Consider the following 26,514-nt stretch of genomic DNA (forward strand, 5'->3'; position numbering starts at 1 on the left):
ATCACTGCCCAACTGTGTCTGCGCCTGCACGTGCACCTTCAGCCTTCTAGTACCACCCCGAAACTAGATGAACCCCTTGCTTCACTACTTCTACCCATACAGGTCACTCTCTGTCACTACTGAGGACCTGAACCCAGGTGTCCCCAACACCATGAGTAAAAATGTAAAATCCCTGACCATCACATTTATGGCCACGATCCTCATTACCATGGCATCTGCCCCCTCAAATACAAGCCCTCCATTGGACAGAAACTTTAGACTTAGAGCAAGGTTACCTTGCATTTACGAACCCAAAAGAAATAATAATACGACTTGATTCCCACTCACCCAACACTATTCAGCTAAATGTGCACAAGTAACCAATAAAACAATCCCAAACACGGTGCCCACCCCCTCCTACACAAAGAAGCACCTAAATCAAGGCAAACACTTAATCAAACTACCACAAAATCCGTCTATTAGAAGCACTTTAACACTAACTGGATCTCTTATCAATGCCAGATCCATGGTAGCCCATGTCCCTGAAATCTCTGACATTCTAAGTAATGGCAATCTGGACCTACTTGCCATTACAAATACTTGGCTCCATGAGGCGACAGGTCCGACTCTGATGCTTGCTATATCTGACAACTACCAAATACTTAGAGTAGACAGACCAAAAACTAAAGGTGGTGGCCTAGCCATTATCTTTAAAAATACCCTACCTATTAGATTGACTAACTCGCCTCCCTGCTTATCCTGTGAAATACTCACAGCCAAACTGCAGCTATCCAACAACCGAACGTTGACTATCCACCAGATTTATCGGCCCCCAGGACCATTAGGAACTTTTGAAGAGGACCTTACCAGCCTCATAGCGAACAATACGAAAAATCACTCCCAAACCTTACTGATGGGTGACTTAAACATCGGATACAACGACCCAGACAACAAGCATGCCCACCCCATAACAGCCCTACTCAATGACCACAGGCTTACCCAAAAAGTCCCTTCACCTACTCACATCAAGGGTAAAATTCTTGACTGGATATCAGAACTTAACTGTAACATCACCATCACAGACATTATCCCTCAACCCTGGACTGACCACTACCTAATTAATTTCACGGCCTCACTCGATCTCCTCACCCCCAAAACTATTAGCATGATACCCTCCTTACCTACTAGAAGAAAAAAAGACATATCTGCTGAAAAACTCATCCCCCTCCTCCTCCCCGCCATCAACAACTTGGAAAACAACACCAACCCAGACATCCTAGTGGACATATTCAACCATGCCATGACCAAGGCATTAGACACCATTGCCCCCACTAAACTACGCAAAAGTAAACGGGAAGCGCATTTGTATGCCTGGTTCACCCCCCAACTTAATGAACTAAGAAAACAGAAAAGAAAACTACAAGCTATCTGGCGCAACTCGCCTACCAATAATAACAAACTAAGCTAGCCCAACATTCAAAACATTATAAGAAAGAAATTATCAATAGAAAAAAAAACTTATTTGATGACAGAATCACAAAAGCCCAATCAAATACAAAGGAACTATTTTCCATCCTCCGTGAAATGGAATCCCCAATACAACCAGTCGACACGATCCCGAAGGATAAGACATGGTGTACTAATATTCAGAACGCCTTATCAAACAAAATCTCCTCCCTCCAACTTAAAATAACAAAGAAAAAAGACACTCTTCCTATAGCTGACCAATTAGCACCACTGCCTGCTGAGCACAATGCTATTCCACCATTCAGGTTCAAAACAATCTCAATCTTTGATACCGAAAAGGTCAAACTCTCCCTGAAACCTTCAAACTGAAAGGGTGACAGCTGCCCAGCGCAAATAATAAAAGATGCAGCCAGAGACTTAGCCCCTTTCATCTCCAAGCTAATCAACTCCTCCTTTCAATCCAACTCAGTACCTACTAATCTGAAAGAATCCTGCAACCTCCCCCTACTGAAAAAACAAACTCTCGACCCCTCAATTCCCACCAACTATAGGCCCATCACCACTGTACCCTTTTTACTTAAAATTATTGATAGAGTAGCTTATCTACAAATTCAAGATTCCCTAGAAACAAATTATCTACTAGGCTCACGATAATTAGGATTCCGCCCCCTCCACGGCACAGAAACAGCCTTGTTAGACCTTAAAACAAAAATCGAGGAGCTAAAAGATATTTGGCAAAACCGCCCTGCTACTACTGTTAGATTTGTCAGCAGCATTTGACTTGGTGGACCACGTAGTACTATGCAGCCACCTAAGACTCGCTGCCAACTTTACAGAAGAAGCCATCGCTTGGGTTCAATCATTCCTAGCCAACCGGACGATGAGAGTTTTCTCTACCTCCTCTTGCGCCGATCCAATCCAAATAACATGTGGAGTCCCACAGGGATCCTGTGTCTCACCCACTATGTATAATATCTTCACTAAGCCACTATTCGACAAGTTGGACAGACTGGGTGTCACCTACACTAATTATGCTGATGACACCCAGTTCCTCACACCCCTTTTGGGCAACTACGAAGAGGACTTGGCTTTAGTGAACAAAATTTATATCCTCATTCAGGCATGGATGGCTTCTGCCTGAACGATGACAAAACAGATATCTTACTTTCGGATCTGACCTTCATCTAAAAAAAATTAACCTCTAACTACACATCTTTTAATATTGATAATAACATTATAAAAGTCATGCCAGAGGTAAAAACACTAGGATTCTACCTGGACGCTTCGCTTAACCTCCAAAAAACAAGCTAACTCTCTTGCCTCCTCCACTGCCTACACATGCAGATTAATCCATGCTGCCAGACCTTTTTTGTCCAAGGCGAGTTGCATTACCATGGCCAATGCTCTCATCATGTCTAGATTAGACTACTACAACGCCCTGTACTCAGGAGCTAACAAGTATGTTACGGATAAACTTCAAAAGTTACAAAACAACGCTCTAAGAGCAGCTCTGAAAATCCCTCACAGAAAGTACATCACTAAATTTAGGAAGGACGCCCACTGGCTAAAAATAAAGGACAGAATCTTCCTTAAAACTATATCCGTCACTTCCAAATGTCTCAACACTATAGCACCTCCTTACCTATCGGAGAAAATCACTACGATACTCAACTCCTGACCTTTGCGATCTGCCAACACCTTCCTACTTGTTATCCCTAGATTCAAACTCACCACAGCTGGAGGAACCAGTTTCCCAGTTAAAGCAGCCCAAGCATGGAACACACTCCCTACTGACCTCAGACACCCTGTACCTTACGCAAGATTCAGAGTCAGTGCTCTCAAATGGCTCCGCTCTAACGATTCATAATCTCCTCATTCCCTATAACTACCGTCCAAGACCCTGTGACGCACCCTACCCCTATTGATTGCCACAACTACAAATGTAATGTATCCTGTACTGCAATCCACTTCTGTATTCACATGCATGTACTATAACCTGACAAGCACTGTAACCAAGTTTCGAGATTTCTTGTATTGCTGCGCCCAGCTGCCCAAGGGCTTGGTTGCGCATTATCAAATAAACAAAGAAACTCCCAACCTGCTCAGATAAAATACTACAGTTCCCACAATCCCCCTTGTTTATTTCATGATCCCAGCTATTCCCGTTTGCCTCACAAACCCTTTTACTCATTTCAAAACCCCTCTAATACGAGGGTTGTAATCCCATATAGCACTGCTTCCCCATTTTACCCTGTAGAACAATCATAACACTCTAATCCCCTCCCCTTTCCGACCAGAAAACCTTTTTGCCCCACGAAAGACAACAGACTAATAGAGCTGTTTACCTGACATGTCCCAACACAAGGGTCAGGCAATTAACCAGAATCACACACACCCGATGGCCCTTTCCCTTCCCCATAATGATAAAAGGTGGAGGCCGACCGCACACTACGACAAGGCAGACCGCACAACATGAAGGCTAACTCAGCACAGCAGTCCAAGAGGAGCCGAAAGACTACGAATACGGAGATGGTGACTAGGAGGGACGTGACCTAGTCCTATCCGGTCCAGGCCACGTGGGTGCTCAAGCAAGAAACTGTGCGATTACCCGATGGTAGAAACACTACCATAAACAGAAGGCCTTAGCAAGATGCGAAGATAGGTCAAAGTGGTCATACAGGGGTCTTGTCAAACCCTCTGTACTGTCAAAAGTCTTTGACCGACAAACTGTTGAGAAAACTAAGGGTACTGAATCCCGCATTTGGTGAATAGTCTTATATGAACTGTGTTCAGTAAAGATTGGCAAGCGTGAACCCGGTAGAGGAATGCTGATGAGAAGGGGCAAAGTCTAAAGTCCAGAGAAACAGTGCCCTCATTACAAGCATGGCGGTCTGGGAAGTACGGTACCGGTAAGCATGCCGGTACCGTACTTCCCGGAATGCCATACTATGGGCTCTGCTCGCGTGAACCGTTTCACCTGCTAGGTTTTTCCTGGCAGGTGTAACAGCACCCGCGAGCAGAGCACGTCGGATGCACCGGCACATGCAGAGTTGTGCCGGTGCATCGGACGTCCCTATCCAGCCCTATGGGGCAGAATGGGGATGAGGAGGCCCTTGATTCCAGCACCCGAAAATGGGCAAGTACCGGGTCCGCCTAACTCGGCATGACCCAATTCTTACCCATTCACGGGTGCCAGAAAAAACGCAACTCCGGCGGCAGCCGTGCCGTTTTTAACGGCACGGCTACAGACAGAGTTGTAATGAGGGCCAGTGTGTTGATAAAAGTGAACCCGGCAGAGGGATGTCCACAAGAAATGTTTGAAAATACATTAAGACTGCTAAAAAGTAAAAGCTGAACTGTCTTTGTGAAAAGCCATAGTGAACCCAGAAGAGGGAGGCTGAGCCGAGAGAATTATTTGAAAGGGGTCTTCACCCGGAAGAGGGGCACGCAGGGGTGATGAATCCCAACTCAAATACCAAGAAACAAGAAGTATTTCAAGACAAGGGGAAGGGAAGTGTCCCCCTTGTCATTTGGAATCCGAGACCAGCCGAGGGAGATCCAGTGGTGAAATGATAGCACCCAAAGTTCACTGAGAAAGGAACTGTTTTTTGTGAAATTGTTGAAAGCGATATTGTGAAGGGTCTGCACCCGGAACAGAGGGGGACCCAGGGTTGAAGCCGTCACCCAAAGTCTATGTGAAGCAGAAATGTGTGTTTGTTGATTACATCAGGCCTCGAAGGGAAGAGACTTTTATTGAAAAGAGACTTTACCATCGAAGAACCCGATAGCTGGAATGGAACTGTCAGCTCGTGCTGTGAAGGCTCGAGCGTGTGGTGTGCTCCAAGTCCCACCTTGTCCCGTGCTAAAAACATAGGGAAAGGAGACCTCAAGGCAATCACATCCTGACTTATTATTTTAACACTGTTTCCTGTATTTTGATACCATATCTCACACACTTTCTGTAATTAGTTGGAAGGAATTGTCAATAGGTTTTTCTTAGTATAGGCCCTTTTATATTTTGACACGCCGCCACTAGGACTGCCTTATTTTTCATTTGATGGTTGACGCTTGCTCCCATCTTAGATTTAGGTTTAGCGTATGAGTTTTTCCACCCTGCATTCATTGTTCAATAAACACCCTTGAACTGTGATCACTTGTCTGTCTTTACTGTTGCCACCATGAGTTCCTTACACATGGTGTCAGGAGTGACATTTTATCCAATTGATGATTGTTGGAGTAAGGAGTCCAACCTCGTTTTCCCTCAATGGTGAGAAATCGATGGAGAGTATGATATCTCCCTTCCAATCCGTAGAACAAACAATGGGAGACCAATTCTTCCCCTTGACCTCTCAAGACATTCCCCCTGAACAGAAAACAGTGTAGGGCAATAATTATCTCTGATGTCCTCAAAACTATCAGATACCAGGGAAGGATAACATTCTGGTCCCTCTGGACTTACAATTGGGTTGTTCTGCTCCCTCAGCCATCTACGTCATACCCCACAAGAAAAGGTGTATAGAGATATTTCCCCTTCTATCTTGTGGAGAGGAGCCGACTAGGAGAGATGTGACCTCGTCCTATCCGGCCCAGGCCTGTGAAATGTCTGCAAATGGATACCTAACACCGCAAACAAAGGCCAACGTGTGTTGCAGCAGGTGTGTACGGTACGCAAAACCCTCCTCCGCTGATACCCAAGCCGGAGAGAGACGCTTGTCTCAATGATACCAACTTTGATTCCAAAGCCAAGCAGTTTGTCACAGACAGTGAGTCAAGGGCAGTGCCGATACGAAACCAAACTGTGTTAAACAAAATGTTGCCAAAGGCTAATTTTAACTTTTAACGATACAGTTGCGAAACGAGGGGGAAAACAACCAACAGAGGAGGCCGCCACCACGTGGGTGCTCAAGCTGGAAACTCTGGGCGATTACCTGATGGTAGAAAGACTACCATAACCACAAGCCTTTAGGAAGAGGCGCAAAGGTGCTCATACAGGGGTCTTGTCAAACCCTCTGTACCGTCGAATGTCTTTGATCAACAAACTATTGAGAAAACTAAGGGAAGTGAATACCGCATGGTGAACATCAGGGGTGTTGCTAGGTCCGGAAAAGACCCGGGGCTATGCTAATGTTGGAACTGTTTGGACTGGGGGATTGTGATGAATCCTCTGGAACCATCACTGAAACCCTGCATATAGTCTCCTCACTGCAGGCCTTCGGAAGGCAGACGCTTCCAGATCCTAACCCTGTGGGTGGTGTACTGCAGGAGGATCACCTGGGTGGAGACAGGGCCCAGGGTAGTGAAAAGATCCAGTGGGATGAGACACAGTATTTATCCTCTGATAAGACTATTGACACTATGCCAAAAGAGGTTATGGCTTATTGTCATTATGTCTCTCGACCTCATATTAAACCTAAGGTGGTGAAGCGTAAGGTTGTAATAACGAAGCATATTATACAAAAAGAAAGACTCTTTTTAGTTTCTAACATTAAATATCCTCCTGAATTCCAAGGGTACAATACAAAGGATGGTGGAAATGTTGTCTTCTGTAAACCATCTTCGTCTAGACAAGTTGAAACCCACAGCCCCTATGTTAATATTACTAAGGGAATTAAATCTTCCTTTAAAGATAATAGAGAAGTAGAAAAACATAACTTTAATTAAACAAACTACATGCCCAGAATCATAGAGGGTCTAAGACGAGGAAGAGGGCTGAAGAAGCATGTAGATGTAGTAGTCCGGCCATTAGCCCTAACAGCCATTGCAGGAGTCAGGCGATTGAAACTAATGGCTCACACCTGAAGCCAATTGCCAAACATGTGAGGCATAAAAGAATGCAGCAGGAGAGGAGAAGTACAAGGAGTTGGAGCAGGATATGGAAGGCTGGCAGTAGTAGTAGCAGAGGAGAAGCACAAGGTTGGCAATTGAGGAAGTGGGAGCACAGCAGGGAGGCCAGAATGTGGAGACAGCAGATTTCACCTGCAAGTTCTGAGAGTGCCCTGTGTTCTCAAAACCTGTATTGCCATGGCTGCATCGAGGAGGACGTGCAAAGAATAAAGTTTCCCCATGTGTGCCGAGTTCTAGTGATTGCAGAGCCGTGACCGCCCTGAAGCCCGAGGCCCAAAGCAGAAGGCAAGCCGAGGGACTGAGGAGTTAATGGGACTTGTAATGAACGTGGCCAGACCGGAGACACCCATGCTGCAGAAGGGTGTGGGTCTCAAGTGTGCCCAAAGCAGTAGTAAAAGTGGAGAAAGTCTGGAAAGTGAAGCGGCCCGCAACCGCAGTATTCCTGTAGGCGGTGAGTGAAGCTCGGCGTTCAGGTTCACTCAGCAAGCCTTACTGGTAACTGTAACCAGCTCAAAAGTAACTTGCATATATTTAAAAGCGAGTTTAAACTGTTAGTTGGTCTTAATACTCGTGTCTAACCTGAGTGGTCGCATGTCCTTGATTGGAAAAGGAACGCTTGATAAAATCATTTTGAAAGTAACATTGACTTTTCACAAGATTTACATGTGAATGCACCATTAAAGGAAGGTCACGTGTGGCCAATTGTGTTTCCCTAGAGGAGTCTGAAATCATCTTTGTGATATTATACGGGAATACAATTACTTGCAACCCATTAAGGTTAAAGATCTATCTTAAAGTGTGGTCGTTTGTGCCTAAATAGGTGTCACGCTCACCTGGATTCCACAGGGGCGCCGAACGAAGCTGGACTGCTGCGGTCTCCGCCAGTGTGATTCGTAGCGAAGTGATGATCGACTGCACTTGCCCACTCAGTTTCGTCTGCATGGCCCGCAAGAGGATTTTCCTAGAAGCAGTAAAGGGAATTAGCCATCCGTGGTAGAGGGGTGAACACTAACACTATCTTCCCGAAAACTTCTAGTATTCCCCTTCATAAAGTCTCACCTTATAGTTAGGAAGGATGAACTCTCCATCCTGCGTTTGGAGTGCAGGGGCACGTAGAACTTCAGTTACTTCACTGATCCGGAGGTATTTGGCAGAGTTCCAGACAAATCATGACTCCGCGGTAAATTGTGTGTAAACCAAATGTATAGTTCTTTTAGAGTTCAAATGTCTGTTAATTCACTCATGCTCCTTTCATACCTTTCCCCATGCAGCGTGGTCCAAGGAGCGAGTTCGCCTCGATGGATGAAGGTAGCGCCTTGGTAAGAGTCAGTTTGCACCAAGCACTGTTTAGCAAGTAATATTGTTCCAAGTGCGATTAACCAATAGTTTAGTTCTCTATCTTTGCTGCGGCTCCTTTGCGAAAATGTCGAGCGTAGAATGGTGACCAGCGCTGCCTCGAGGGGTAATATGCCACGTAGGTATCTTGCGGTAAGTAAGTGAATGCCTTTGGCGGAACCCCGCTCACCTTTTGTTTGTTCTTGTTTTTTCAGATGATGTTGCGAGCAGCGATTCAACGGGCACTGCACTGGATCGTGAAGATGCTCTAATGATAGGTGAGTATGGCGCGGCGCTGCAGCTAGCAATGCGACGCGGTTGTTTTAAATGTTTTTTCCCTTTCTCACAGGTGCGGCTGCTCCAGGAGAAGATGATGACCAAATGGGAATCTTCCTGTTCTAACCTTCTCTTCTTCTTTCCTTTTCTCTAGGATCGGCTCCGGACACAAACGGGTGTAGCTGTAGACTGAATACTGGACTGCAGACACAGTGAGCGTTACGCTGCTGAGATGCAGAATAACGCGAAGCGTGTGCTGCTCTTCGGGCGTGGTTTAAATAGCATCAAAAAAGTAGTTGCCGGGTAAAAAGTTCCAGTACCACACCCAAGTAGTAAAATAGTTCCTAAAGGAAAGTAGTCCCTTCATGGCCTCATGATGGCCTGTACGTGAGTTCTTTGCAGGATGACCTGCACAGTTTAAAGATGGCAATATGAGCCCGGCAACTACGGCGCCAGGACTGATCCCATATAGCCCCTAGACGGGGTTTTGGGAATTCCTGGGTCTTCGTGGATGCCTGTTCCCTGGATAGGTGGATCTGTTCCGGATGTCTGGGGGCAGGCATCGTGACAATAGGTTTTCACTTTGAAGACTGAACCTTGTAGTATCTTGAAACCATCATTCTTTAATTCCAGAAGTTGTTGTACGGACAATGAGAACAAGCATTAACCAAGCAAAGAGGCAAACCCTTTCCTTAGTGAAACAAATCTTGTTAAAATACATCCACCTAATCCATAAAGTTGTTAAAGGTTCAGTGGTATAGAAGTGGGCCTTTCATCACTGTAACCCAAAGCATGCCCACCCTTAAAGAGTAAGTGCACGCTTTGTCCGTAAAGCAGGTTTATTGTACAAAAAATGCCGGGAGGGGCTAGATGGTATCAATGAGTCAAACTAACCTGTCTCCCTGAACCACACAAAGAACACATATTTTATACAATTTGCAACAGTTAAAACACTTCCATAGGTTTTGTTACAAAGTCAACGCCCCACACATGATTGGTGCAATGTAACCATATTCCCTTTAATTCCCACACCTCTTATTGGATACATTCATCTATGCACCATCCTCTTTAACTTATAATTGCCTGGTTCATATTTACACTACGCCCCTCTCTAGGGCCTTTCCATATTTGGTCATAGCCCCTTCTCCTAGTTACACAGTTTACAGAAACTTACAAACAATTTAAATTATCACAGTTTCCATCTGGTTGGAAAAACCCCTACTTATGACGCACACGGCTATTCTATGGAAATTCCATTGATGTGAAAAGGAGCAGAACAAACAACAATTTCCTTTTGATCTATTGTTGCTATCGCCCAAAAGCATTGGTTTCCCCATTTAATTCTAAACTATGCGACTTACCATTCCAGCCCACATGGGTCCAACCCACACCTTGACAAATCAATTGAAAATCCATGATCTATCGGTGCTCCTTTCCCTGCAAGCAACCCGAATCAGGTTTAATTGTCCGGCCCTAATATTCAGCCCTACCAGGTTGCTGGAATCCCTCCGTCATTCAATAACAAATGCCCATATACTTACAGAGATTGCATCTCCCCTTCACAATGCACCAGGCCATAAAGCGGCCTGCCCGAAACTGACCATCTGATATTCATCGAAACTGCTGCCATTTTTTCCCCCAACCTTGTAAAACTAGTTTCTCAGTCAAACAGAGTTCAATTGCCCAACCCAGGTTTTCAGCCAGCGCAATTCCTAACTCATCAGAGAACTCTGCGTCAAAACAGATTTGTATATTCATAGTGCCCAATACCCATTTCCCTAGATACCCCCATGAATGTGTACCTATACATGTATGTTCAGGACTACCGCATTCTCACACTGATTTTCCCATTGCAAATCTCCTACCTCGCATGCACATGTAGAGCTCCTCGCTGCCCAAATGTTAGGCGCTATGTGCACGACAAATCAATATTGCATTTATATTGTATCAACAGTTCTGACATTTATTTTGGTGTGCGCATGTAATGCAAAGATGTATCAACTAAAACACAAGCAACACTAAAAATAACATATCTCATTCCCATTAGCTACACTGGTTTCATGCTAAATTGCAACATCATGTTAACATCGCTGTCACCCCAGCCACCAATATGGCGCACGCAATTCAAACTTCTCTTTACCCATGCGACCCTTATCAACTACCCCAACACTCTCCCCTTTATACATTAACTAACAAACTAATTTCCATCTCATTGATCTCCCCTTCTCAGGGAAATTAAACCTTACAACCATCTTTCGTACTAGTCCCCTCGCACCCATACTCCTCCGCTGGACAATCTCAGTTCGCCCTTCCATCAATTCTGCAATCTACCCGTTACTACATATTCACCCCAACCTGGTGGAGGACACAAGACCACTCCTGTATTTAGTTTCAGAATCACCCATGTGAGATGGCGTTCTAGTGGCACTTGCCTTGAACAAGGTCATGACCATCATAGCTGCAGCTCTAGGCATTTGGGCAGAGCAGCATAGTGAACCAGAACAAAAGATATTTAAAAAAAAAAGACAAAAATAGATATGAGAATTGATTTTCATAGTAATGCTCATCCATGAAGGCACCCAAGAAAAAAGAGATTCCAAAAAAGAGTCGACGGCAATTCCCACTTAGCTTTTCATAGCCCCCCTGAGGGTGTGCAGTGCAGAAATCGTTCGGGCCAGAGTTGCATTGTCCAAATCATTGGGAGGTGCGTATGTGCAACACGTTCTCCTGATCCTCTGGCAAATATATACAGATTCTGCAATGCTACAAGCCTCAGAGTTCTTCTTTATTTGTACTACATGCTGATTCAGAGGAATTCATAAATATTAATAATTCATAGCAAACAACAATTTGTGACCATTTTGAACTCACCAAAGTTTGTATGCCAGGGGCCAAAAGGGAAATTAAAACATTTCCATCGGGCTGAATAGTCAAAATTGTTCAGGAATGTTCATAAGAGCCTCAGTGGATGCTGATGGGATGTAGTTTGATCTTGTCAATCGTTTCAAGGAGTCTTTTTCCTCCGAAAGTCTTTAAAGTCCCTAAAATGTCCATTTCTGATGGCGCAGGGCATGCAGAGGGTACGGGGGAGAAAGGGTGCACAAAGGTAGGCTCCAATTTTTTATTTGCAAATGTCAGGTGGCATTGGGGAACCACAAGGACAGGCACATGCAGGGTGGTGAGACTGCAAACATCATGCCGTTGGTAACTGCTTGTAGGAAAAGGGTCCACAGGACCAGTACAAGTTGAGAAGTGTTGCCGTACCTGCAGCCAGATCAGCGATGCGAAGCATGCGGCTGAAATTTAGATTTGTGCCATTGCCCTTAAAACACATAGGCCCTCATTACGACCCTGGCGGAAAGGGGTTTACGCCGGCGTAAAGCATGGCGTACCTTTCCGCCTGACTACGAGTTCCCGTAGCGCCATGGTGCTTTTTTCGCCTGCTTTTTCCAGGCGGAAAAATCCATGGCGCTACGGGACTTGTTGTTAATTACGCCACCGTAATTTACGGTGGCGTAATTAACGCCTTCCCCACTCCCATTATACCCTATCGGGCAAAAATGGGGAAGGGTAAATGGGGATTGGGGACTTACCGCCCCGCCAAGGTCGGAATGGGGCGGTAAGTCCGCCAACCACCATGGCGGAGTTGGCAGCTTAGCGCCATGGACCATGGTGCAAATTGCACCATGGTTCTCCGCCAGGGTCGTAATGAGGGCCATAGAAACTTGTGTACGTAACTGATCTTAACAGGTTTCTCTGGCTCCTTGAGCAATGTTAAAAAGTTCAAATACTTTTTTCATACACTTCCACATACTCTGTTTATTTGTGCTACCCCTTCTTCAGGAAGACCCACCAATCCTTCTGCTCTGCCACTCTTCACCCCTTGCTCTAATTTATTGTTCACGATGATTAGTCCTTCAAGATTGAACTGTACTCTTTGTATGCAACGGACAGCCTTCTGTTTTTTTCCCATCTAACAGTAAACATACTTCTTTGACTGGAAGGATAGAAGCTGCTAAAGATTGCCCCAGAAACTACCCTCGGACCCTGCACAAGGCTAGGTGCACTATATACTGTGCCTCTGCTACTTCTACTTCATCAGAAATAAATAATCTAGGGACATAAGAAGCATGGGGGTTATGAGAGCAGTTATAACTCAACTGTCGCTTTCTCTCTACCCACCCTCTTCATATAATGATACCACTAATTATCTGATGCGAAGCCGTGTGCGTCATTTACTGCTTCTGAATTTACATCATCATCATCATTATTTACAAAATCAATTTCAAGGTCTTGTTGTGCACTAAATGGTTTTTCTGTCGTATCCGTAATACTTGATAACTCAGATCTATTTACATTCCTACTGTTGTGAACATGTACCACAGAAATCAAGAGAGAAATGGATCTATACATTCTCATACACATTTTTAAATGCAGTCTTTTGTTTTACAGTCTGAATAACAATTCTCTATCCCCTAGCGCTCCCCCCCTTCACTGGCATGAACGGCATCTCCTTAGGGCACACTTATCTTTTTAGGACGTCTCTTCACCAGGTGTCAGTGGAGGGACTCTAGTGTCCCTACGCACGTCATGGACTTGGATCCAGGTTTTGTTGCCCTGCAGTCGGTGTAGCCAAGATCCCTCTGTGAGGTCCATTGAAACGCTGTACATTCCAGCGGCGAACAAAGGAACCCACAGTCCCTGTGGAGTAGCAATGGTTGCCATCGATCTTCTTGATCCTTGCTGTCTTTTTACGTTGCCTGCTGATGTGATGTAATCTGTGAAGACACAATCTTAACGCTCTTAGTTAAGGCCTGAAGATGTTCCCCAAACTCTTCAAGAATCTCTGCTGAATTATGTGCGTCTGAACCTTTGCGTGCGGGTTGGTGGTGTATACAATCTATGCATGTCACCACCTCATGAGGACTGAGGTGGTGATCTTTCGCTGGCTTATTTCATGAGTAAAACGGGGTCAATGGAAGACAGTAGAACCTACCTTTTTCGCAACACACAATTTTTTTTTGACAACTGCATTTTAAGCAAACCATTAAGTCTTTCTACTTTTCTGTTGGCATGTGGGTGATAAACCAAGCACAACCTGTGCTTGATCCCCAGAAGTGATGGAATCTCAAAAAATAATGCCTTAAAAAAATGGGCCCCATTATCTGATCTGAGGACCTCATATTCCCCACAATGAAAATACCTCCCTCACCAAAAATGTAGCTGCCGTTTTTGCATCAGGGTTATAGCGGGGCATGGTTGACACTGACACAAAAGGTACAATTTGTAAAACCTTTATTAAAGTTTCTGGGTTTGGAAAAACTCCTACTTTTCCCTATACCTAAAATGGGAGTAGTCTCGATCATTTAATAATAAATAAAATAGTCCTAGTTGTGTCCGGTAAATCAAAATGGCCTATGGTAACACAACCTAATGCCTGCCCTATGTCTTGTACAAAAAGTGTATAAAGGAGATATGTATGTAAAGTCAGCTCTCCTCCCCACATTAGACAGCACAAAATAATGTGGTCCTCATAGGCAGGAGGGCACACTCTGGCTTGGCTTTTCAACACAACTACAGTTCACATCGTCGATTGAAGCCCGCCTGGCCTTCCACCTTAAAGTCTCTCCAGTCTTCCAAACAATGTTCAACAGAAAGTTCACACCGGTCTCCCACTGTCATCTCAGTAACAAAAGTTCAACAATACTTGGAGGGAGCTCCCTCTGTCACGCTCACCTGGATTCCACAGGAGCGCCGAACGAAGCTGGACTGCTGCGGTCTCCACCAGTGTGACTCGTAGCGAAGTGATGATCGACTGCACTTGCCCACTCAGTTTCGTCTGCCTGGCCCACAAGAGGATTTTCCTGGAAGCAGTAAAGGGAATTAGCCACCCGTGGTAGAGGGGTTAACACTAACACTATCTTCCCGAAAACTTCTAGTATTCCCCTTCGTAAAGTCTCACCCTGTAGTTAGGAAGGATGAACTCTCCATCCTGCGTTTGGAGTGAAGGGGCGCCTAGAACTTCAGTTACTTCACTGATCCAAAGATATTTGGCAGAGTTCCAGACAAATTATGACTCTGAGGTAAGTTGTTTGTAACCAAAATGTATAGTTCTTTTAGAGTTCAAATGTCTGTTAATTCACTCATGCTCCTTTCGACCTTTCCCCATGCAGCGTGGTCCAAGGAGCGAGTTTGCCTCGATGGATGAAGGTTGCGCCTTGGTAAGAGTCAGTTTACACCAAGCACTGTTTAGAAAGTAATATTGTTCCAAGTGCGATTAACTAATAGTTTTCTATCTTCGTTGCAGGTGTGGCGCCTTTGCGAAAATGTCGAGCGTAGAATGGTGAGCAGCGCTGCCTCGAGCGGTAATATGCCAAGTAAGTATCTTGCAGGAAGTAAGTGAATGTCTTTGGCGGAACCCTGATCACTTTTTGTTTGTTTTTGTTTTTTCAGATGCTGATGTTGCGTGTGGCGATTCAGCCGCACCGACCTGGGTCATGATGATGCTCTAATGATAGGTGAGTATGGCGTGGCGCTGCAGCTGGCAATGCGACGCGGTTGTTTTAAATGATTTTCCCTCTGCTGCTCCAGGAGAAGATGATGACCAAATGGGAATCTTCCTGTTCTAACCTTCTCTTCTTCTTTCCTTTTCTCTAGGATCGGTTCCGGACACAAACGGGTGTAGCTGTAGACTGAATACTGGACTGCAGACACGGTGAATGTTACGGTGCTGAGATGCAGAATAACGCGCAGCGTGTTCTGCTCTTCGGGCATGGTTTAAATAGCATCAAAAAAGTAGTTGCCAGGTAAAGAGTTCCAGTACCACACCCAAGTAGTAAAATAGTTCCTAAAGGAAAGTAGTCCCTTCATGGCCTCATGATGGCCTGTACGTGAGTTCTTTGCAGGATGACCTACACAGTTTAAAGATGGCAATATGAGCCTGGCACCTACGGTGCCAGGACTGAACCCCTAGACGGGGTTTTGGGAATTCCTGGGTCTTCGTGGATGCCTGTTCCCTGGATAGATGGATCTGTTCCGGATGTCTGGGGGCAGGCATCGTAACGGCTCCCTTCTCCAAACTTCTCACACTTCGGGTCTCCCTCATTCGGGCTCAGACCGTTTTCTGGAAGTCGAAGACTTTCGAATGTGTGTGGCTTTCTCTACAGAGCTCTGCAGGACCACTTCGACTCAAAGTTCAGTGTTCAGCTTTTTACCCTCCCTTCTCTCGGGGTTAATTTTAATCACTTGCTTTTACAGTTGATTCACTTTTTCACTACAAACAATTCACCTTTCACAGAGACTTTCAAGTGGGCTACTTCCTTTCCCCGGACCACTCTGTTACTTAGTATCGCTGGTTTCACAGCTGTCCTAACTTCAAAGTTCATTCACAGGTCTGCCTTTCTTTGTGTCTCATCCACACTTGTGCAGCCTTCACTTGCAATATAATGCTGCAACTTCAATCTTTCTTTAACAGATACCGGTCTCTTGGGTCGCTTTCCAACTCACTGGCTGTGCATTCCTTTCTTGTCTTTACAGTTTTCCAATTTACGAGTCAAGTTTAGTACCACAGGCTTGGCCTCGCCTCACCAACACTGCAGTTCACCCGGGAGGGTCGCTGGCGTCATTGGAACCCAATGCAGCCTTCTGCTTTGGGATTTGGTTTCCTCCACGTGTCTTTCATGGGCTTTTAGAGGCAACAACCTCCTGGGGATCTCGACCCGCTGCTCTCGACCCTTGGTCTGTCGCTCTGCTCCAGTTGGTTCTCCTTCGCCCTGGAAGTTCTGCTCTTGCTTGTGTTCCACCTTGCTTAGAGTGTGTCTCTATCTTCCACCTTTTATCCGTGTGAGGAGAACTAATTGGTATCAGATTTATGCTCTTAAAGTCAAGTGCCTGACTTTGCCTGACCCGATTAACGGGACATGTCCAGTGCAATGTGTAAGAGTTATTGTTACTCTCAGTCGCCCTCTCCCTCGGCCCAGTGGTTGTGTTGAAAGGGTTGGTGGGGGAGTTGGGACATCAGAGAATCCTAAAAAATAGGATGGGATAGGTGTACAAAAGGGGGGGAATACTGCGTCTCCACATCGGTTGCCTCACCCCCACTTCCCGAAGACCTCTCACCCAGGTGATGTGCCCGCACTGGTCCACTCCCAGGCTCTGGATCCAAAGGTGATGGCTGTGCCAGGGCCACCTGAGAGAGATCCCTGGGGACTAGTAAGTGAGAGACACCCTTTGGTTTCTCACAGGGTGCATGCATGGTCCAACCAAGCCATAAGGAAAATGGAGATACAATTACAATCAAATACCTGAATTTGTTACACTTCTGTATCATACCGACAAAGTCAATATGGAGCTCTCTGAAAGAACCTGAAGGCCGGGGAATGACCCCTCTTGTTGCTTTCATGGTGTTACCAGGATTGAATTATTCACAAACTATACAATTCCCTACAAACCTACTTACCTGTTTGTGAATGTTTGGTATAAACCACCACTCTTGGAGTTATGTTGCTATTTGTTGTCAGGACATATGTGACGGGCAATGTAGTTACTCTAGAGCCACAAGAAGCATCTCTATGGACATTACTACCTTCCCCGTCAACTCCTGTCTCCACTATGTCTGTAGGCGATAGCATACATCTCCTCTTTACCTAGAGCTCCTTCTCCTCTTTAGGTGCCTTTGCTTGCATTTCTGCTATTTGAAGCAAAGGGACAGCAGTATAGGGGACTGGCAATTGTATACATTGGGACACCATTTCCATTTTTGGAGGTTCTGAAAAGAGCAAATATGCTGCTTTCTTTGCCGCTCTGTCTGTGGCGTCATTACCAAGCGCTATTAAATCAGTTCTGTTAGTATACACCGCACACTTCTCTATTCCTATCTCTGCGGGCAATGTTAGTGCTTCGATTAGTCGGGATAGCAGCGCAGCATGTTGGACTAGGGTCCCGTCAGATCTTTTAAACCCTCTTGTCTTCCATCTAGATAACCCAGAATGTACAGTGGAGGTGACATACGCAGAGTCAGAGGAGATAATGACTGCCTTCCCCTTAGTCATCTCTAGCGCTTCAATGAGTGCCCCTAGTTCTGCCACATGCGGGGAGTAATGTGAAGGCAGCCGTTTATCCACTCCAACCCGGTGTTCCCCATACAAAAGACCTACAACAGCCACCCCTGTGTACCTCTCACCAGTGTCCTGATCAATTGTTGATGACCCATCAACAAAGAGTACCTCGCCTTTTTCCAAGGCATCCTCCTTAACATTGATCCTCTCTTCTTCTTCCCCCACATAAGTTGCACAGTCGTGGACAATGTCATCAGGTTTCACTGGTTAGGCCAAGAATGTTGCAGTATTGACTAGGTGCCTCCTTACCAGATGTATGGAAGCATTTGACAAAATGGGTTGTCAAAGTTGACTTGGACTTTTCTAAGATGGCAAAAACTGTATTCTCCACATTCAATGGCCATGGGTAGCCCATAGTAATGGTTGAAGACTTTTGTATCACAAAAGCTACTGCCGTGACAGCTTGTTCACACGGGAACTGACCTTGCATAACTAAATCCAAAAGCCTGCTGTGATAAGCGAAAGGATTGAACCTGATGTGTTGTGACCCAGAACTGCTATCATTACCTTTCCATCAGTATGTGAAAATAGAAAAAATTGTTTATGGTCATTTGGCGGTCACCAAAACTGGAGAATTACTGATCGGAGTCTTGAGTTCCCGAAAACATGTTCTCATTTCCCCTGACCATTTTATCAGACTCTTCTCCTTTTGTGCTTCCTTAAGCGCTTGAAGTTGCGGCCTCGTGTAACTAGAGTAGTCGAAAGTCCAGGACCTACAATAGTTACAGAGCCACAGAAACTGCTGCATATATTTTACTGAACCTGGCTGAGGCGTATTCTGGACAGCAATGGGTCTCTCAGGCATCACCTTTCTTTCTGCAGACGATATTGCCTGTCCCAAAAATACTACCTTTTATCTGGCAATACTGCAATTTATCTTTGCCCACTTTGTATCCCTTCTCAGCGAACAGGGTGAGGAGCTTAATTGAGTCTCCTCCACACTGGTCCTCTGAAGCACTACAGGCCAATTGGTTGTCTACATACTGAATTGCGGTTCTGGACACTTGTACGTTTTCCAAATCCATTTGAATGACCATGTTAAAACACTCATGGATTCACAGTTCCCCTGGGTAAACTTGTGTGCTCAAATCTCTACCCACAATACGTAAACGCCATAAGGTACTGGGAATCGGGGTGTAAAGGGACCGAGAAAAAGGTGTTTTTTAAATCAATTATTGTAAAATGGGTCAACCCAGTAGGGATGTTACAGAGAATGGTTGCAGGATTTGGACCCCCGGAAACTCTGCTTGAACATGTTGTTCAGAGGTCGCAGATCCTGGACTATCCTCCAACTGGATCCCTTTGCTTTCTTCACAGGGTAGATGGCCGTATTACATGGGGATACAGATGGTTGTACAATGCCTTGCTTTAACAATGCCATAAAGGTCTTTAAAATCCTTTTGTCTGCCTCCCTAGACATGGGGTATTGCCTAACTTGTGGCAATATTGCTCCTGCTTTTAATTTAATCTGTACTGATCCTACACTTTTCACAACCCCACATCATGAGGATTTATGGTCCACTTTCTCCAAATCATCCTTCCAATATGGTGTTGTTTTCCTAGCAACGATAATTGTGTGTGGTACTTCCCTTTCCTCTATAATTGCCTGGTAAATCACCCCATTCGAGGGGATTGGGTCCTCCGACGTATTCCATATCTGACAGGTAATCCCCACAGCTGTGCTGCTTCGGAAACTTTTTTCTGCGTCCTGCGTCGACGACGTCGATGCGCCGACGTCGAGGCCCTCGTCCGACGTCATCCGATGTGATAAGTAGGACGCACGACGCCCGTAGCCTCAGTTCCGTTTTTTCCGCGAACGTGTTGCTTCGTGAATCTCTGTTACGCCTCGACTCTTTGGAGTTCTGTTCTTCTCGGTTCTTCGAACCTGTTAGTTTTTGTGCGAAAATCCTTTGTAGGAAGATGCCTTCTACTTCATCTTCGACCCCGCGTCCGGGCTTCAAGAACAGCGGGGAGTGTGGGTCCAAGATGTCGGTGACAGACTCGGACGACGCCTGCCTCTGGTGCCTCGGGGAGGCCCACGACACGGATGACTGTATCGACTGCCAGTCGCTCACGTCCAAAGCCTTACGGGAACGTAAGAAGAAGTTGTCGGCAGGTTGGGTGTCCAAGCCCCGGAAGTCGAAGTCTGCAGGGCTTTTGACGGATGATTCGAGAGGTGACTCTCCGCGTCGTCGTCAGAAGTCTCGTGGGTCTCCTTCTAGGAGTCGGTCTCGCCACTTCGAGGCATTCTCGGAAGCGCCGACAGCGGTCGTCTTCCAGGTCCTCTTCTGAGGACTCTGCCCGGCACGTCGCTTACCCCACCAGCCGTGCGACGCCGGAGGAATGGGCTTCCTTCGGGAAGAAAATGCTGGCGATTCTCGAGTCGCAGGGTACTAAGCCGTCCGTGCCCCCGAGTGGGGTCAGCCGTGAGAGGTCGAGAGACACAGCTCGTAAGAGTGGTCGGCACGAGTCACGGGAGAGGTCCCGTTCGGACATGGGGACTCGTTCTCGACGTACCCATTCCAACTCCCGGTCCTCGACGCGTTCGAGACCGTGTGCACCTGTGATGTCTTCGAGGAAGACATCGACGCCTGAGGCGTCGAGGGCGTCGACAGGCTTTCTCGAGGCTCCGAGGAAGTCGTCGAAGCCGTCGACGCTCAGGTCATCGAAGGACACGCTCGGAGCTCCGGCTTCGAGGACTGTGTCGACGCCATCGATGCTGGCGGCGCTGCATCTGACGTCGACGCCGATTTACTCGACGTTGACGCCGATCCTCTCGGCGCCGATGCCTGTTCTCTCGGCGCCGATTCACTCGACCCCCTCGACGCCTTTCGAGGCCGGGGTGTCGGAGGTACCCCGTGGCACGGGGGAACCCCCTAGAAAGGCTCTGGTTAAGAGCAAGCACTCTCGGGTGCCTTCTTTTCACCACCTGGAATGTATTTCGGAGGTGGATGAGGATTCTGATGGCCTGGTTCCTAGTCCGGTTCCAGATGAGATTGTCTCGGGCCATAGCCAATTTGACGTGCCATTACTTCAGATGTGTGGGTTCTGGAGATCATAACCCACGGCTACTGTCTTCCCTTTCGGCAGAGGCCTCACGACAATCCACCAGGGAACCTCTCTTTGAAGAGTCCGGATCCGCTCCTTGCGCAGGAAATTCAAGCCCTGCTGGAGAAAGGCGGAATAGAACTGGTGCCTGTAGCAGAGAGGAACAAGGGATGGTATTCCCCTTATTTTTTGATTTTGAAGAAAGACGGGGGATTGAGACCCATCATGGACTTGCGCGGTTTGAACAAACTCCTCAGGAAGGACAAGTTCAAGATGGTTACTCTCTCTCAAGTCCTCCAGGCCCTTCACCTTCAGGACTGGTTGGTGTCTCTCGACCTCAAGGATGCTTACTTCCATGTGCCGATCCATCCCAAGCACAAGAAGTACCTGTGGTTCGCGGTTGGCGACTCGCACTTTCAGTTTCGGGTCCTGCCGTTCGGATTGACCTCCGCCTGAGGGTTTTCACCAAGCTAATGGTGGTGGTGGCAGCGCATCTCAGGCAAGGGGGGATTCACGTCTACCCCTACCTGGACGATTGGTTGATCAGGGGGAGCTCTCCCAAGCAAGTCCTGGATCATCTGTCCGTCACCTGCCACTCCCTTCACAGGCTGGGCTTCTCCCTCAATTTAAAGAAGTCCCATTTGACGCCAACACAGCGGCTCCAGTACATCGGAGCAGTGCTCGACACTTCCCTGGGGCAGTGTTTTCCTCCCCAGGTGAGGGCTCTTCACATTCAGCAGATGGTGCACAAGTTTCAGCATGCCCAGACGCTCCCAGCGTTCGAGTTCTTGAGGTTGCTCGGCCTCATGGCATCCTGCATTCTTCTGGTGCCAGAGGCTCGCCTGCAGATGAGATCTTTGCAGTGGGCACTCAAGATACAATGGTAGCAGTCCTCTGGCAGGATGTCGGACCTGGTTCAGGTGCCGCCCTCGGTCGCCCAGGACCTTCTGTGGTGGGCCGTCGAAGGCAACTTGATGAACGGGGCTCCGTTTTGGCTTCCCTGGCCGGGGGTGACGATCGTGACGGATGCATCCCTCACGGGATGGGGAGCTCATGCCAACGAGCTGACAGTCAGCGGTCGTTGGTCTCCGTCGGAGTCCAGACTCCATATCAATCTGTTGGAGCTGAGGGTCGTCAGGCTAGCCCTGAAGGCTTTTCTGCCGACTGTGCGAGGAAAGAATGTCCTGATCCTGACGGACAACACAGTGGCCATGCACTACCTCAACAAAAAGGGGGGGGCAGGGTCACTTCCTCTGTGCAGGGAGGCGATGCAGCTCAAGTTCTGGGCCATCCAGCAGGAAGTTTCGATCTCGTCAGTTCATCTGGCCGGAGACGAAAACGTGAGGGCGGACGCTCTGAGCAGGCAGAGCACGATCTCTCACGAGTGGGAGTTGGCTCAGGAGATTCTCCTGGAGATCTTCGCCCTTTGGGGGACCCCTCAAGTGGATCTCTTCGCCTCCAGTGTCAAGCGGAAGTGCGAGAGTTTCTGTTTGCGGGAATTTCCTCCAAAAGGAGCCTTAGGAGACGCGTTCGTGGTGAAGTGGTCATTCCCACTGCTGTACGCGTTTCCTCCAGTCCCCGTCATCCCGCAAGTGCTGCGGAGGTTACGGAAGTTCGTTTCCCAGATGATCCTCATTGGCGGGCTCGGAGGACGTGGTACCAGGACCTTTTCGACTTGTCCATCTGTCCTCCACATCGTCTTCCCTACCGAGACGATCTGCTCTCACGGGAGGGGGGTCAGGTTCTCCATCCAGAGGTCAGATCCCTCAACCTTCACGCTTGGCTTCTGAAAGGTTGAGGTATAAGGATTGGGACCTCCCTGAAGACGTGATGGAGGTGTTGCTCTCGGCCCGAAGGCCAGCAACAAAGTCTCTGTACCGTTGCCGTTCGCGTAAGTTCTGCGACTGGTGCAGAGTTCAGAATGTGGATCCTTTTGCATGTGACATCCCCATGGTTTTGTCCTTTTTACTTTCTTTGGCCCACAGGGGCTTGCAAATGGGTACCATTAAAGGTTACCTGGCGGCGCTGTCCATCTTTAAGCGCTCGTCTGATGAGTGTTCCTACTTTGAAATCCCTTTCATTTCACAGTTTCTGAAAGGGCTCACTAATGTGTTCCCTCCGTCACCTTTCCTGGTGCCCGGTTGGGATTTAAACCTTGTTCTTAAGTTTCTTATGGGTGCTCCGTTTGAGCCTTTACATTCTTGCCCTTTGAGGCTGTTAACTCTTTCAGTTAAGCCACCCTTCACTGTATTTCACAAGGTCAGGGTTGTCCTTAGAGTTCGTCCTTCTTTTCTTCCGAAGGTGGTTTCGGAATTTCATTTGAGTCTGAAGGTTGTTCTTCCGGCGTTCTATCCTCCTTCACATCCTGGTAAGGAAGAGGAGAGCCTCCATAGGCTTGATCCTAGGAGAGCTTTAAGCTTTTATGTTTCACGCATGTCCCGGGTCAGAGTGGACGATCACCTCTTTATTGTTTACGCTGGAAAGCGTTTGGGACAAGCTGTGACGAAACAGACTTTGTCTCGCTGGATTATTTTGGCCATCTCGGAGTGTTACCGCTTGGCGGGTAAATACCCACCGGCTGGCTTGCGGGCCCATTCTACCAGGGGTATGGCTGCATCTACTGCCCTGCAGAGGGGTGTTCCTATTCGCAACATCTGCGATGCAGCCATCTGGGCTTCAGTTCATACATTTGTACGTCACTATTCCCTCGATTCCATCCGAGGACAGGATCTGGCCTTTGGCAAGGCGGTCCTTTGCTCTGCTATTTGATTGGCAATTCTAAATTTTGATTCTAAATTCTTTCCCTCCCCCTTGCTCTGTTACTGCTTTGGGAGTCTGTCATAGATATGGAATATGTCGGAGGACCCAATCCCCTCGAAGAACAAATTACTTTCTTACCTGGTAACGTTCTTTCGATGGGATGGTCCGACAATGTATTCCATATCGCTCCCTCCCTACTGTCCCCGCTGCAGAATTTCTTTTGCGATTGCAGCTTACGTTCCGCAAGGCTTTGTCTGACTGACAGTAGACTAATGTCACACGTTCTGGGGGAAAAAACTACAACTGAGGCTACGGGCGTCGTGTGTCCTACTTATCACATCGGATGACGTCGGAGGAGGTCCTCGACGACGGCGCATCGACGTCGTCGACGCAGAAAAAAGTTTCCGAAGCTGCACAGCTGTGGTGATTACCTGTCATAGATATGGAATACGTCGTCGGACCATCCCATCGAAAGAACGTTACCAGGTAAGAAAGTAACTTTTTCATCTCAAAGAACATCTCTCCTGTTCTTCCGCATCCTCAAACAATTGCTATTTGGACACATCTCTTAAGGTCAGATCGATGCACAACCCTGTGCGCCTTTTTCCTCCTTCCTCATTGGTGCCTGAAAGAACTACCCTGTCCTTCTTGACAACCAATGCTTCTAAAAGAATGGTAACAATAGTCCCTGGCGCCATCTCCTGTAACTCAGTAGGGAAAAACAAAAATTCAAGAGTTATACACCATCTTTGATCTTTTATTCCCGGGACCCAACTCAACACTCATCACCCCATACAGAAACAATGCTGAATGCACTGGCACCTCCCCTCACCCCTGGTTGTACTATCACTGTAATACGTGGGGGAAAGTGTTGCTTCTCTCACCGGGTACAATCCTGGAGTCGAGCATACTATGCCATCTTTCGAAAAACATATTAAGCTTGCTCAGGAGGTCCCTTTCCAAAATATTTGCTGGGGTATTCTTACAGTATAACAAGGGAGCAGATAAAATGTGCTTACCTACCTTGATACACAGATCCTTGGATAGCCCCAGAAAACCCTGTGTCCATTGTTTTGCCTGAAAGGGAAAAATCTCTTCTTTGATGCATGATTCCGTAAGCCACTGTATCGATCATAAATGAAAACGTCTGTTCACCTACCTTTACTCCTATCCGAGGTTCCTCTTCCGGATCAGTAGTTACTGATAGATCTGGACACATCAGAGATCACTGGAGGCTATCCTATTCCTGGTACATATGAGCACCAGGAGGTGAAAAAGGATTTCCTCTGAACACACTTGCTCAGGTGTAGTGGGTGACTGTCCTGTGGGGTAGAGGGTTTTTCTCTCAAGCCTTTTCCGGTGCCTTGGCTGACACAGTCGGTGTGGGGGTGCATAGATCTGTGCCATTCCAGCTCCTGGGTTCCAATCAACCGGGACTTTCCGTGATGGCACAGAACTTAGGGTGTATGGCAAAGTTGGGGGATTCATTTGAGGGAGGCCTGCATTGAAATATTGGGGCCGGCTTTGACAGTCCCGTGTGATGTCTTGTTCTCCCACACGCCCAACACTGCACTCCATAACCTCCTCCCTTTGGCCCATTAAACCGGGGTCCCATCCCACCAAACTCACCAAATGACCAACCACCCTTTGAAAATCCTCCCCTACCCTGTTGAAAGCCTCTCATCGGTCTCGCTCCAGGTGCATACCAGTCCATCCATCCTTGTCCCCTTCTGGTTTCCATTTGTCCCTGCTGTCCTGATTGTCTCTGCTCTCCCTCTGTGGAGCTAGTTATCATTGCTCCGCTAAAAAGAATATTTACCATCTTTTTCTGAACAAGCTTCGCCTCTGCCTTTTGTGCTTGCTCTATGCTCTCCTTCTCTTGCCGCCTTTTACAAAAATGCACAATGTGTGTTTGAATCTCCTGCCAACTCTTGGCCTCTATTCCTACTACTCTATTCAGGTTGTGCTGGACTTCTTTGGGGAGTCCCTTTTTTAACATGTGGTAGAAGATACATTCTTGTCCCATGCTTCTCCCGTCTTTGCCCTCCACATTTCTTGAATTAATTGAATGAGTGGAAGAATCCTCATCTAGGTTCATCGTTTTCGCCAAGATAGTTTATATTGGGCATATCTGGGTACATCATTCTCAATGCCCAACAAACTTGGAAAGAAGATATCCAGGATTACCATCAGTGCTGTTTTCTTGGCATACATTGGAAGAGATTCTTCAACTAAAACTGGAGAATTGATACCAGTGGATTTCTGTTTGATGAACTTCTGTTGTGACTTGGAACTGACAATAACTGTATGAAGACTTTTCTTTTCCTTTGAACATTTAGAAGGTTGGCTTTAAAAACCCTGGCGAAAGGGACTCTCTCAGGAGAGGTGAAGGCTATCCAGATATTGTTACAATTCTTGTTTATTTTTTGATGTTTTTAATAATTGCTTTGAATGTTTTGTTTTAGTGTGAATGCCAGTTCACCCATGCTAGTTGTTCCCTTAGCTGTTAGACTAGGTAGGGAATTCCCTGATAAGAGTGTAGTGCAAGCAAGTGTTTATTTGCAAACGTTTACTTTAATAAAATGTTTAATCTTGAGAATACTACAAGCAGTGGTCTGCCTTGCATTACTGACCCCTCACAGATTTCAATCCATAATATCCTAAAAGATGGTTTCCCGACATGCAGACC

At 46.8% G+C, this 26,514-nt stretch overlaps 1 protein-coding gene across 1 annotated transcript in view; it reads left to right on the forward strand.

The window, feature by feature from the left end:
- Positions 1-26,514, forward strand: part of TXNRD2 (thioredoxin reductase 2) — a 1,379,521-nt gene that overhangs the window by 718,886 nt on the left and 634,121 nt on the right. The window lies entirely within an intron of this gene.

Source organism: Ambystoma mexicanum, chromosome 10 (assembly GCF_040938575.1).
Source record: "Ambystoma mexicanum isolate Mex_15411 chromosome 10, UKY_AmexF1_1, whole genome shotgun sequence".
Classification (NCBI taxonomy): Eukaryota; Metazoa; Chordata; class Amphibia; order Caudata; family Ambystomatidae; genus Ambystoma; species Ambystoma mexicanum.